This window comes from Electrophorus electricus, chromosome 16 (assembly GCF_013358815.1).
Source record: "Electrophorus electricus isolate fEleEle1 chromosome 16, fEleEle1.pri, whole genome shotgun sequence".
Taxonomy (NCBI): domain Eukaryota; kingdom Metazoa; phylum Chordata; class Actinopteri; order Gymnotiformes; family Gymnotidae; genus Electrophorus; species Electrophorus electricus.
The window spans coordinates 16,606,978-16,621,546 of record NC_049550.1 but is presented as its reverse complement, the minus strand read 5'-3'; the positions used below and the strand labels follow the sequence as shown (position 1 = coordinate 16,621,546).

Here is a 14,569-nt window from a genome sequence, read left to right as displayed (position 1 = left end):
GTCTTGCGATCAAAAACAGTGCAGTTCCCAAACCAGGTAGTGATGCAGATGCTCAGGATGCTCTCGATAGTACCTCTATAGAAGGTGGTGAGGATTGGTGATGGGAGATGGGCTTGCCTCAGCTTCCAAAGGAAGTAAAGATGTTGCTGGGCTCTCTTGGTAATGGAACTGGTGTTCAGGGTCCAGGTGAGGCTCTCCACCAAGTGAACACCAAGTTCCTTGGTGTTCTTGATGATCTCCACTGAGGAGCCATTGAGAGCAAGTGAGGAGTTATCTTTCCTTGCTCTTCTCAAGTCTACCACCATCTGTTTTGTTTTGTCAGCAAGGTTGTTGACCTTGCACCAGCTCACCAGTTCTTGCACCTCCTCTCTGCATGCTGATTCATCATCCTTGTTGATGAGACCCACCACAGTCATATCATCAGTGAACTTGATGTGGTTCAAGCTGTGCATTGCTGCACAGTCATGGGTCAGCAGTATGAACAGCAGAGGGCTGGAGTGTAGTGGAGATGGCATTATCTGTAGATCGGTTGGAGCGGTACGCGAACTGCAGGGGCTCCATGGAAGGGGAAGCTGGGTCTTGTGTCTCATGACGAGTCTCTTGAAGCACTTCACGATGATGGATGTGAGTGTGACGGGACGGTAGTCATTGAAACACGACACCGTGGGCTTCTTAGGCACAGGGTTGATGGTGGTAATCTTGAAGCATGTTGGGCCAACAGTGCAGCTCAGAGAGATATTGAAGATGTCTGTCAGGACATCTGCAAGCTGGTCAGCGCATTTTCTGAGCACACAACCTGGGATGTTGTCTGGTCCAGCAGCTTTCACAGTCAGGCACAGCACCTGGTCATTTTTACGGAGAGATGGATTTTGCCATGGTAACATTGTTCTGTGCTTCAAACCATGCATAGAAGTTATTCAGTGCATCTGGGAGGGAGGCATCACCATCACAGGAAAGTAATGTTTCCCTGTAGTTGGTAATGGCCCGAATACCCTCCCACATGCGCTGTGTGTCACCAGTGTCTCTGACGTGTCCTCTCGTTGATGGAATTTAGGCAGTACTGACTTGAGATTTGTGTGGTTGAAATCTCCGACAACAATAAACAGTCCGTCTGGGTGAACGTTCTGCAGTTCACTAATCGCTCCATACAGTTCCTGGAGAGCCTCGCGTCTGTTCGCGCTGGGTGAATGTACAGCGTGATTCTAAACATGGAGGTGAATTCCCACGGTAAATAAAAAGGTCTGCATCTAACAAACTCCACCAGCAGTGACAAGCACACAGTTTTTACACCAGGTCTCATTGATATAAACGCATTTACCGCGTGTTTTACCGGAGAGTGCGTTGTCTCTATCTGTACGGATTGATACTAATCCCTCCATCTGAATGGCGGCATCTGGAATGCTGTAGCTGAGCCACGTTTCAGTAAAGACTAAAACACAGCAGTCTCTGAACTCTCGCTGTGTAGTCTGCTGGAGTTTGATGCAGTCCAGTTTATTATCCAAGGAGCAGACATTTGAGAGGAATAGAGATGGTAGAGCTGGTCTGCTAGGATTAGCTGTTATTTTAGCACAGACCCCAGCTCGCTTCCCCCACTTCAAGCTAACTTACCAAAATAACCGACAACCTAGGGAACAAAACACAGGGCTTAAACAACCAAAACAATCAGGCACTAAACAAATAAAGGTGAACATGGGAACAGTGAAAACTAAAACAATGAATAGAATAAAGGAACAGACGGGGGAGGAGAAAATGAAACCAAGGAGCGGAACGAGGAAGTAAAGGAAAACAGACATGACAGGGAAACTAAAGAAACAGTGGCACCAGGAGGGTGGCCATTTGTGACAGTAGCTTAGTACAACTACAACACGCTAGATGGCACAATGGGTCATCTATGGTTGGATCATGTTTGATCTACTGGTTTGGCTTTTGTACTGAATCTGCAGAGGATTCTTTCATCTTTTGACAGGGCAAAAAATATCTTTATATTTCATTCACATTGTATATGATTCACATTGTATATCTATATCACCTGTTTATTTCCTGATATTTTCCTATGACTATAGGGTATTATCATGCATGAGTTTGAATCACACTTCAGTAAATACGTTATGTAATTTCTAATTTAAAAAAGACAATTAAAAAAGTATGTTTAGTGAATAAATATCGATAGATTATCGAATTTCCTGAACAAATAAAGCCCAACAATACAATGTTCAGATGCAGTGAATGAAAACAGTGCTAGTAAAAGGTTTTAGCTACATATCTTCTGCCATTTCTTTCTCATCTGTTCTAGGAGAGCATCACACAAAGTCAGTAAGTCATCTGTGTAATCTTTTGAAGTTTGTGGTAGTGTTGAGCTCAAAGGAACACATTATAAAATATATATAAAAAAATTGAAATATGTTACTCTAAAGTATTATATTTAAACATTGAGCAAATTAAAAAAACACCAACCAAACAAACAAACAAACTATAAATGACCAGAAATATGAGAAAGACAAAAGAGCCAGTTTGGCTTGTCATTCTTAATGGAGAATGAACTAGGTGTGGGCCTAATATTCCAATATATTATATGTTTTCTATCAGGATCAAAAGTAAACTAAAGGCTTAAATACAAATACCTAACTTTGTGGATTGTGAAAAAACTGCATTGCAAAAGAACCTGATCTAATACCTGTTTTACATTTAGAAACTTATTGAACTTGATGAATAAACTTATTTTTCAGTGCAATCTAGATAGTTGGGTTTCAAACCCTAACTAGATAGGCTTTCCAGACTCAAAGCTGGTGTGAAAGCAGTACACAGAGTGGAGGGAAAGTGCAATCTAGGATCTTGATCTAGAATGGTGAGAGTAAAACTTACCTAAGCTTTACACAACATAAGGGCCACCCATTTCACACCAGAAGGGGAAGAATTCAATAAAGGGTTAAAATAAACTAGTTAATTGCTGGACTTTGAAACAATAATCAAAAAAGGACACACTGTATATGTCCATTGTGTACAGAGAAGAGTAGGAATAATCTAATTATATATATATATATATATATATATATATATATATATATATATATATATATATATATATATATATATAAACAGATTTGGGTTTTTGGGGTGATCACATGGTTGTTTTCTTCTAACTTAGCAGGATACTTTATGTTCAGAGCTCTCACATTTAATGTTTTGACATTTCTCTCCAAGTTCCTGATGAGACCATCCTCACACCAAGCTCTTGAATGCTTCCATGTGTGTGTAGGTTTTGTTCCCCTACCCTGAACTCCATAAACCCCCACAGATGCATAAATTATATAAAGTACAACCTTATTTAATGCACAAAAACACCAGCTACTCTTGAATACAGAAAGATGCGGGATCCGACCGCCCTATACTGTGATAATGCTGGCGCCTGCAGTTCTTTGGATGTTGTTGTGGGGTCTTTTGTGACCTCTTCGATGAGTCGTCACTGCGCTCTTGGGGTAATTTTTGTCGGCCGGCCACTCCTGGGAAGGTTCATCACTGTTCCATGTTTTCGCGATTTGTGGATAATGGCTCTTACTGTGGTTCACTGGTGTCCCAAGGCTTTAAAAATAGCTTTATAACCTTTTCCAGACTGATAGATCTCAATTACATTGTATCTCATTTGTTCCTGAATTTCTTTGGATCACAGCATGCCTTCTAGTGTTTGAGGATCTTTTGGTCTACTTCACTTTGTCAGGCAGGTCCTATTTAAGTGATTTCTTGATTGAGAACAGGTGTGACAGTAATCAGGCCTGGGTGTGGCTAGAGCAATTGAACTCAGCTTTCCAAAGATGTGATAAACCACAGTTAATTTATGTTTTAACAGGGGGGTAATCACTTTTTCACACAGGGTCATGTAGGCTTGGATTTTTTTCCCTTAATAATAAAAACCGTAATTTGAAAACTGCATTTTGTGTTTTCTTGTGTTATCTTTGTCTAATATTGAAATTTGTTTGATGATCTGAAACATTTATGTGTGACAAACATGCAAAAAAATAAGATATCAGGAAGGGGGCAAACACTTTTTCACACCACTGTTTATGAACCATTAGACTACTTGCCTGCTTGGTCCATGTGAAGCTATTCATAGTCACAGTGATTATTTGATTATATTTCTATATTCCTGTTGAGGTACTATTTAGCAGGATAGTATCAATGTTTAAGAATATTTATATATTCTAATAGTAAGAATTCATTTAGTGTCCCCTATCCTACACTGACCACTTTTAATCACTCTCTGTATATTGATCAAGCAGTGTTTACACTGTGTAATATTCTGTGTAATGTTTTGTAATACACTGTGTTATTTCAGTATGTGCTGTAAATATTTAATCGTCTGCCCTGGAAACGTTAACAAACAGTGTACTCATTAATATTATTAATATGAGTTTTATTAGCATAAACAAAATTAGCAACTCTGAGCAAGTGATAAATCTTAGAAGTGTGTGTGTGTGTGTGTGTGTGTGTGTGTGTGTGTGTGTGTGTGTGTGTGCGTGTGCGTGTGTGTGTGTGTGTGTTTTGCAGTGTGAAACTCTGAAACTCAGTGGCCGAAAAAACTGAAAATTCCTTTTGGCCCTGGTTAACTGCATTCCCTGGTTAACCTCTCTCCTTCAGTAGACTAAATTAATTCGTCACTTTCAATGTACAGTTAAGTTAGCTATATTCTGTTAGTGTTAGTCCTTTAAGTTTTCTTAATCATCACTAAAAAAACACATTTATGTAGAAATAACAGCAATTTGATGATGTCACGTGACCTCGGTATGACAGAAGAGCTGCCACTGACCATGTGATAGCTTTGGCATAGAGGCAGTGAGGGTTCACCACACCAAGTCACTTCACACACGTCAGAGCTCTTGGAACTTATTGCATTTCTCTGTCTCCATTTATCTCTACGTTTTGTCTGCATCTTAATAAACAGAACATAATGAACCAGAACATAAGCAGTCATGTCCAAATTTTATTTATGTTTTTATTTGTTTATTTATTTATTTATTTATTTAGTGCTTTAAACCTTTCAGCAAATAAGTGTTGAGAGGTTTATGAGTATAAGCAATGTTGTAGAAAAATACTCCCAAGTAGATTGAACACATTTACATTTACATTCACAGCATTTAGCATCCAGAGCAACTTACAGAAGTGCTTTATCATTTACAAGAAAACAAAAGAGGTCTTGTTAGAACACAATAAAACAAAAGAGGTGTTGCCTTCTCTTCCATTACAGCATGTAAAATCCTGCTATTGAAGGAAAACCAGCATTTTAAATTTTCAAGTAAGCTAAACATGAGAAAACAAAACACCTGCCCAAATGAACATTTACAAGTGGAAGATCCGTAGAGAGAAAGGGAAAGTTACACAAACTATGTTTGCTAAAATGGATGTAAATAAAAGCATAAACTGCTAAACTAGCCTGATCAAGTGACATGTTTGACAGAAGCATATTCTCAATTGTCCTCCTCCATCCTGAAGGTCTCCTTGGTAACAGCATCATTAGAACTGTCTGCATTCTTATAAAACTTCACTGTTCTATAAATTAGAGCTTCATCAGATGTCCTTGCTGACTGCTGTGTGTCACACACTGAGGAATTCTCAGAGAGAATTATAGCATTAGCCCAAACAGTGTGTGTAAAATCACAGGGGTTTGTGGGTAACTGGGTTTGGGCATAAACAGCTAGGGAGAGATCAGAGGGGTTTGTGGGTAGATTGACAGTAGAGTAGACTGTAGGAGCTCCAGTGTCTGAGACAAAATGGCTTCTGGTGTCTTTGATCTCACTGTCATAGTCAGAAAGTGGAACCCGAGTAAAGAGAAAAAAATGTTGTGACCTTAACAGCAGTGTCTATGAATGAGATTGAATGTTTGTTTTTTTTTGTTTGTCTACAACTCTTTGCATTCAAGTGAGGTACAAAAATGTAGTTTGGGGTCATATTAATGGAATATGTGTCTATAGTTTCCCTGGACTCCCCAGTTTGAACATTGGGTGGTGTCAGGAGTAGCAGGTGTTAACATTATGGTGGTTCCAGAGGGCTGCATGCCAAATGCATTATAATTTTACTACATGTGTAGAGTATTATAATTCTATTACAAATGTGGTGCACCTGTTCCAGTAGTGGCCTGCTAATGACCTACAATCATGACTTACCTTATGGATGTGTAATACACTCATGACTCACCCCATAGATGTGTGATAAACTCATGACTCACCCAGTGGTCGTGTGAGGAGTCTTGGAGGGACTGACACTTGGATGATGCTGATTCCTGACATTAATCACAAATGAATAAATTGTAATCACATACTACATGAATACATGGTATTGTTCACATTTAACAGTTAGATACATATATTTACATTAATCTGAGTAGGTACTGTTCAAATGCAAATAAACAGTAGAATACTTAGGCATTAGTTCATTGTCTTTAGTCCATATTCTAACAGTGCTCATTCATGTACATTTCTAGCCAGCAGAGGGCAGCAGCAGGCAGCTCTGGGGTCTAATGAGTTCTGTTCGTGACTAATAAATGTGTTTAATCTTTAATGCTTAATGCACAGATACATGCTACACTCACATCTGCACATACAGATCTGAATGTGTTATCCTCATGTTGATTGATAAGTATTGCTTTGTGTGATCATTTTTGTCTGGTGTGTGTGTGTGTGTGTGTGTGTGTGTGTGTGTGTGTGTGTGTGTGTGTGTGTGTGGTAATACCCTGCTCCTTCCTGCTTCTCTTTCTGAGAGTCACTATGAGGAATGAGCTTCCCATCAGAAGCAGCACCAGAATCACACACACAACACTTATCACAGTGGAAGATGGAAATCCTGGAGAGGAAACAGAGTCATAATCAGTGAACCAATCACATTTAACCTTTATCCTGATCATTCAGAATTGTCTGATGAAGCTGACACTTCATCATTGCTTGGGTGAACTGTGAACTGATGCATGAGGTCGAAACTGAAATCTCTGGATAAACAGCTCATCATCAAGAGCTAATTCAGACTAATTCTAGTTAATTAGACAGTCATAATATTGTTGATCACTCATATGGGTTGGGAGGGCAGTGAACAAATAAAATACACAAAAGACACTTGGCTACAAACAGACACTAGTCAAATTTACAGCCTTGTCTACCTATAGACACTAGACTATTTTACAGCCTTTACTACCCAAGAATAAAAACACTTGATTACTTCCTGTCATCTAAACAGCATCAACTGATTCTGGACTCTGTATGATTGGCTAATATAGTATTTTAATTAAGTAATTTATAATGATGTATAGATGTTGCCTCTGCATTGTCAAAACAATAAAACATTACACATATCTTACTATCTACTAACCTGTAACTCTCAAGTAGATCAGTGTACTATAAATTTTGAATCCATGATCAGTTGTCTAGTCTGATGTAGTTCCACACCAGTATTCAGCAGAGTCCTGAACCGTGACATATCTGATAGTAACAGTCAGGATTTGCTTTTCTTTGTCATAATACAGTGATGTGTTTTTTTTAGTTTCTGGTTTTCCTGTTTTGTTGACCGATCCTATATAATTACAGCCACCAGTGTCCAGTCTGTTGCAGAAAAGCTTGGGTTCACTCCTGTGGGATTCTGGGTAACAGCAGCTGATATTCACAGTTTTTCCTACATAGGCGTTGATGGTCTTACCACAGCATGAGCCTGTCAATCATACACATTCAGGTCAAAACGTTTGCATTTTTAACAATTTTTAATGTTTCTGTTGTTCTGAATTGGCTATGTTAATAAAAGGGAAATATGACACTTTAGGAACACTTCAGCGATCAGATGTGCATCAGTCTCACTTCACTTGCAGCTACAAACCCATGAAAGTGTCAGATTTATCTTAACCTGTATACATTTATATTTTCAGCATTTAGCAGATGCCCTTATGCAGGGCGACTTACAAAAGTACAGTCTGGCAAAATTATTATTTCTGAAAGTTTTAATTGATGAAGTGATTGTGGCTAAATTTAATGTTACATGCTACTAACCTGCTTTTACATTGAGCTTCATTTCAGTGTAGGTGTGCAGTTGATCAGATACATTAACTGCACACTGGTATGTTCCAGTGTCATTTACACACAGCTTTCGGATAAAAACACTGAAGAATCCTGCACTTTTGTTATCATGAATTGAGAATCTGTCTTTATGAGTCCACATACTGTTTGGATTTGTTGTTATTTGATCTAAACATGACTGATCTGTTACATTCTTACAGAAAGATTTCAGTTTGGTTTTGTATTCATCCTCATATTTGCACTTGATGGTGACTCCTTCTCCTGCACATGCAGTCACTGATATAGACTCCACATCCTTGGACTCTGCTGTATCTGAAAGGCATGACAAACATCCTTGTAAGCAACAACTTCATATTGAAGTTGATCATTTTGTTTCAATTCATTCTTCACTTTTTCTCTGCTGTGTTTTAGTCTTGGTTTGATTTGTTCTATACCTTCTGTATGTCACTGTATGAAATTCCCTGGGAGATATTATCAGTTATAACACCATTGTACCACTGATCATCAGTACTGTAAAGTGTTTGAGGGGTATGATCTTAAATGGGATGATTACAATGTCACTGTAATGGGGCTCAAACCCAGGACAGAAAGGTAATGACCCTGACACTGCTGGGTGAGTTACCACACTTTAATGAAGGTGGGCCCGTGTGCAAAACAGTTAGATCTTAAAATGGGTGAAACAAGATAAGTTTTAAAAAAAACAAACAAAAAAAAACAGTAGGGAATCTAACCCTGGCCACTTTCTTGCAAAGCAAACGAGCTCCCGCTAGACTAAAATGACCTGCGCATATATTGCACTTCAAAGGAATCGAGGATGACAAAACAGGAGGAAACACTAAATGCCATGCCAAGCATAGAAAACAGGAAAACAAAGGCCACCATGGGAAGAATGGCAACCTCGATGCACTGGGGAAAACCAAACTCTGAAATTTCCTAAACAAAAACAGAAAAAAGGGAGGAACATTAGTGGCTAAGGGGAGCCTTGGGAGAGAACCAGACTCGAGAGGGGAAAACTGGAGAAGGGAGGGGACATGTAAAAACACAAACACCCTCACAGTGCAGAAGAGAGGTGTAGCACAAGGGCTCACAGACCTCGATACACAGAGTTACCAGCTAGGAGCTTGAATCAAAACTTTAGCAAAGACCCAACACTGAGTGAATGTGTCACTGGGCTTATATAGATCTACCCCAGCTGTTGGGCATCAAGCCTGATTAGTAGTGTGCCTGGTGCCAACCCTTACAGTCACACTGTCATAAGGACACTCAGGACTTCTGTGGCTCAGAAACTCCAGTGGCTCAGAGACTTCCAAGTAAAAGTGGAAAAAATATATATATATTTTTTTATTTCTATGAGGTCTTTGTGGTTACCCATATTTAAAATTAATTCTGTCACTGTTCTATTGCTTCATCTTCAGAAACTGTACTGCTGTAGTGTCACCCATGCGTCTGTTGTTGCTAAAACAAGGATTGCTCTTTCCTGTAGATGTTACTCACAGCTATCAAGAGGAAGTGAGCTCCAGCTGCTGCTGGATTCAGCACTTAGCCGATTTTGTTGTCCTGTAGTAAACTACAGCTGTTTGGCAACATGCCAATATCATATTTCTAATAAGGTGAAAGGTTAGAGGATCTTCCCATTTGAGTTTTATTTAGTAATATGCTGGTTATAATTTAAATGTGTGCTTCACTTTAGAACAAATGTGACTACGAGTATACATCAGCTCCACACTGGTACCTTTTATTGACTTCCACAGTGAGGCCTCTGATCTTCCTGTTCTACACATTTCAAAATGCATTTCTGATTCAGTCAACACACAGTGGCAATGAACTGCTAATCAAACTATCTTTGAGTTTGTGTTAACTCTTTAAGTCTCATCTTTGCACTTCATGGCGACTCCCAAATATCCAGTTACGTTTGTTGAGACCCCAGTAAGATCTAAAAATTCACCAAAAGTGACCATCTAAACAAAGACTATATTTGACCCTACTGATAATAATGATTAAAGGTTGATTTTCATACCTGAGATCACGTGCAGTGTGAAGATGAGAAGAATCTTCATTCTGAGTTCAGCTTTATGTTTACTGCCTCCAATTCCTAGATTAGATGTGTGTTAGAGATTGTGTGTGTCTGTCTGTGTAGGTCCCTGCCACTGTAGCTGGGCTTACTAACTCTGTTCATCTTCTTATGGCTTAACTCATATGAAAAAACTCTCATTTCTGTTTTTGAGGGCAGTGAAAAATAGAATGGCATTAATAGAATGGCCTTAAACCTCATATTACAGAGAGAAACATGCATCTAAAACTCTCTCTCTCTCTCTCTCTCTCTCTCTCACTCTCACACTCTCTCACTCTCACACTCTCTCTCTCTCCCTCTCTCTCTCTCCCTCTCTCCTGCTCTCCCTCTCTCACTCTCTCTCTCTCTCACTCTCTCTCTCAGCTCAGCAGTCAAGGGGACTTGTCCCTCCACACTTGCACACCCTGTCATGAAGAGATGTAGACCAGGATGAGTTCTCCATCCCACACACCCTGCACTCCACCCTTTTCTACTTTACCAAGACAGTAGAGACAGTCTGGGTTTGACTGCCTTTATGTATCTGAGTCTTGTGTTCATGCCTTTTCTGTGGTTCTGGGTGTGACAGTGAATTTTTACTTATATTTTTGTATTTCTAGAATGCTAGAATACATTTATATTATAAATAAGCAGAGGAGGAAGAAGAACTGGAATTTCATTGGCCTCATCCCCCATTTTAACCATTTTAACCAATAACAGTTTTAATCATAGAAATGATGGTTTGTTCCACAACACCATGTTTACACTAATCTAGTGTCTTATTTGTCTATATGATGCTAAGTCTAAGTGATCATAGGCTGTTAGTGGATGCTGTCCAAACAGTAATTTCAGCCCTGTAGACAGTGCCTGGCACTCTGCCCCCTGCTGCTGGGTGAAAGACCTCAGTGGTAGCTTGCTGGTTGAGGTACTTGACGTGTAATTGGATGGTCGCTGGTTCAAGCCCTGCCATTATTGGACCTCTGAGGAAGGCCTTTAACCCTCAACTTGTCATAAGTGTAAATTGCTTTGGATAAAAGAATCAGCTCAATACTATAAATATACAATAGTGTCTGAAGTTCCTAAGTGAATGTTGAATGTGTTTAACCAAATAGATCTTCTATATAAATATGGTCCACTATTTATTATGAACACACATGATTGCTACTAGCTCTGTAAGCCTAGAACTCAAAACTGCCTGCCACACCACTATATCAGACAACTAGATTAGCTAGTTAATTCTGCTAATAACATGCAGAAACTGTCTTTTACATTTCAATGTGTAGGCCCTACTAATTTAGTTATTGTGACATAGAGGAAGTAGCTTCACTATAGCTTTGGATCTCATACCTTGTATTAATAACACATCCAGTAAAAAGTTCTTACCCACTTCCTGAGTACATCATTATTTCATATGTGCTGCAGCCCTTTAGTTTACTGCCCTGGAAACTTGAACAAACATTGTACTCATTATTATTATGATGTATTGTAACTGCATCTACTTCTTTGGATGCAGTGACTGTGAGATGCTCACTTACTTTTAATACTTATCTCCTTCATACAGAAACCCAAAAAGCCATTTCAATTCTCTGCTCTGTGTCTGCAGAATGGAAATAATCTTTAATAGTTGTGTACTTTAAGTTAAAATCTGTACTAGCCTGACTTACAAGTTACTGATCATTTTTTGATATTACCTTGAGTGCAATATCCATCCCTGCTCAAATGTTCTGAACTGTATCTTCTGTAGGTAATTGGTAATTTCATGCTGCACTCTATTTTCTTCAGGTCAGTTTCCTTCATGTAATTTGTTCACTGTACTATATTTCTTCTGTTGTTTCCTACATTTTATACATGATGTCACCACCTTTCAGCGTACTGCTGTAATAAGAATATGAGCTCATCCCAAATTTGTTTGGAAACTCAAATATTTAAAATGTGAACATTTTACAGACATTTTAAAAAGTTTTTCTTTTATTTATTATTTTCCCTCATGAGCTGTTCACTATGTGGTTTGTAAGCACAAAGAAAGGTGTTTCCCCATCTAGTCGGGAAAAATGATGGAACTCCTGGATGTTTTGTGCTACTGAGCCACGGTGGTGTGGACATCACGTGACCTCAGAGCCCTTTGCACATAATTGATGGTTCAATAGAGCCACTGAGCGTTTAGCCCCGCCCACTGCTGCTGCCAATACGGTACAACATTCTAAGCACATTATTTACATTGTAATGCATTATTTACATCATTTACATCAAATATGGCTATCACAATTCAGATCTAGATACTGAATGACTTCAAGTACAAAGATAAAACACTGGCTCAAACACAAACAAAGCTGTAACCTTGCACACATTTTAATTAAATCAAATATCCATGATCAAGTTGCCAGTCTGATACAGCTCACCAGTACTGGTCAGAGTCCTGATCTGTTACATGTCTGATGGTCAGTGTGAAGATTTGCTTTGTTCTATCATCATATAGAGACATGTGTCACTCATTTATCCATCTCACACTCTCTTTAACTGATGTTTATAAGACAGGCTAATGTTAGAATAGAAAGATCTTCTGTCCATTTTAATGGCATATTAAGTGCCAGGATATGCAGTTATTATTAATAATTGTTATTTGATTAGAATATTTATCAGAATGTTCATGCTGTGGAAAGTCCATTAGAAAGTCTGGCATGTAAGAAGAACCGTAAGCATCAGCTGATCTTCTCAGTCATTCTGACAGTTTTATGTGTTCAGATGTTTGCAGTGAGTTACTAGTTTCTCAGGAGGAAATGTACAGTCTTCTTTACTTAACAGTCATGCTCCACTTAGGTGGGCTTTAAGTAGATCAGAAGTTTGTCTCTGGAAAAAATGTTAAAACCGTAGAAGGCATATGGTTTATACATAATATATTAACAATGAAAATAAAGCAATCGTCCCTTCACTCGTGAATTATATGATCCACTTTCTCTCTCCTACTTTTCCCCCGCCCTGTTCTCCTAGAAGCCATGCGGTAGCTGCATGTTGCAGGTGTTCCTTCACAAGTGTTGGAATGCTGGTCCAAAATAATGTTAAAATGTACAACGCTCTAAAGCTCTAATCCTAGAATCGCCGCTGCTTCTACTGAATCACTCTTATCCTAGAACCACGGTGATCACTGTAACTTACTCGCTTTGTGCTCTAGATGGTAGTACAGACTTTCTAGCTAAGAACAGCACAGGCTCCGTGACAAAGACAGGCTGGCTGGCCTTATCTTCTTGTAAATTAATTGATTGTTTGATTGACTGTATGATTCTTACTGTGGGTTCCAGAAGTATTCAAATGATCCAGTCAGAATCCACACAAACATGCTGCTGTTTCTCTGCCCCCGTACCACTGACAGTGCTGCAGCTAACAGACAGGGCAGCACACTGGTGACTTGTACTTCCAGCTCTCATCCCCAGCCCCTCCCCCTCTCCCTTACACAGTCTTCATAAAAACATGAAAGAATGCAAGGGTAACCAATTAAAAATGCAAGCCTAGACCCATCCTGTGACATGATTAACAGTGGAATATTCACATGAGTCCTCCTTGAAGGTCTCCCTGGTCACAGCATCACTAAAACTGTCTGCATTCTCTCAAAACTTCACTGATGCATAAATTTGAGCTTCTGCAAACAACCCTTCAGACTGATTTGTATCACACACTGAGGAATCAGAAAGAAATGTGGGTAATTAAGCCGTACAATAAGTGTCCTGATCAGGAGAGTTTGATGGTAGTGGAGCAGTAGTAGAACCAGTATGTGTAAGATCACAGAGGTTTGTGGGTAATTGGACTTAGTCATAAACAGCTTGGGAGGGACCAGAGGGGTTTGTGGGTAGACTGACAGTAGAGTAGACTGTAGGAGCTTTAGTGTCTGAGACAGAATGACTTCTGGTGTCTTTCACACTAGTTCGGTATATGTGATGCATACCTCCTATGGTGTGAACAGCTATGACGAGTTTACCAAATAAATAGATTCGGAAGGTTTATATTATGGAGACAAAGAAGACTCCACTAAAACCTATAAAATGGATACAAAGGGAACGCCTTTTGAAAAGAAAAATGAAATTCAGTAAATGCAAAAGAATGAAGATGGTCCCTCATCATTGCAAATATGGTTACATGATGGTAAGTAAACTTGAACTTATTTTGGAAATACTAATTTAGCATATAAGTTCATCTTATAAGTATTGCAGTTGAAACCAGTATTATTTACAGTATTATACATTTACTGGTCACTTTATTAGACACATAACCATGTTGATGGGTTATCACCTCCATTTGACTGCACTCCAGGACATTTATTATTATTATTATTATTATTACATTTACATTTGCGGCATTTAGCAGATGCTCTTATCCAGAGCGACTTACAAAAGTGCTTTGTCATTTACTCATAGAATAAATCCTAGTACAGTACAGCAGGTTATTATTACAGGTTATTATTATTATTATTATTATTATTATTATT

The 14,569-nt window shown here is 38.8% G+C and overlaps 1 protein-coding gene and 1 long non-coding RNA gene across 2 annotated transcripts in view; one reads left to right on the top strand and one right to left on the bottom strand.

Annotated features, from left to right (window-relative positions):
* Positions 1–14,569, bottom strand: part of LOC118242725 (CMRF35-like molecule 5) — a 90,302-nt gene that overhangs the window by 42,447 nt on the left and 33,286 nt on the right. The gene's annotated exons all lie outside the window — the stretch shown is intronic.
* Positions 14,047–14,569, top strand: part of LOC118242728 — a 2,761-nt gene continuing 2,238 nt past the window's right edge. Inside the window, exon 1 of the long non-coding RNA XR_004777011.1 lies at positions 14,047–14,226. This is a non-coding gene — a long non-coding RNA (uncharacterized LOC118242728). The remainder of the gene's footprint in view (positions 14,227–14,569) is intronic.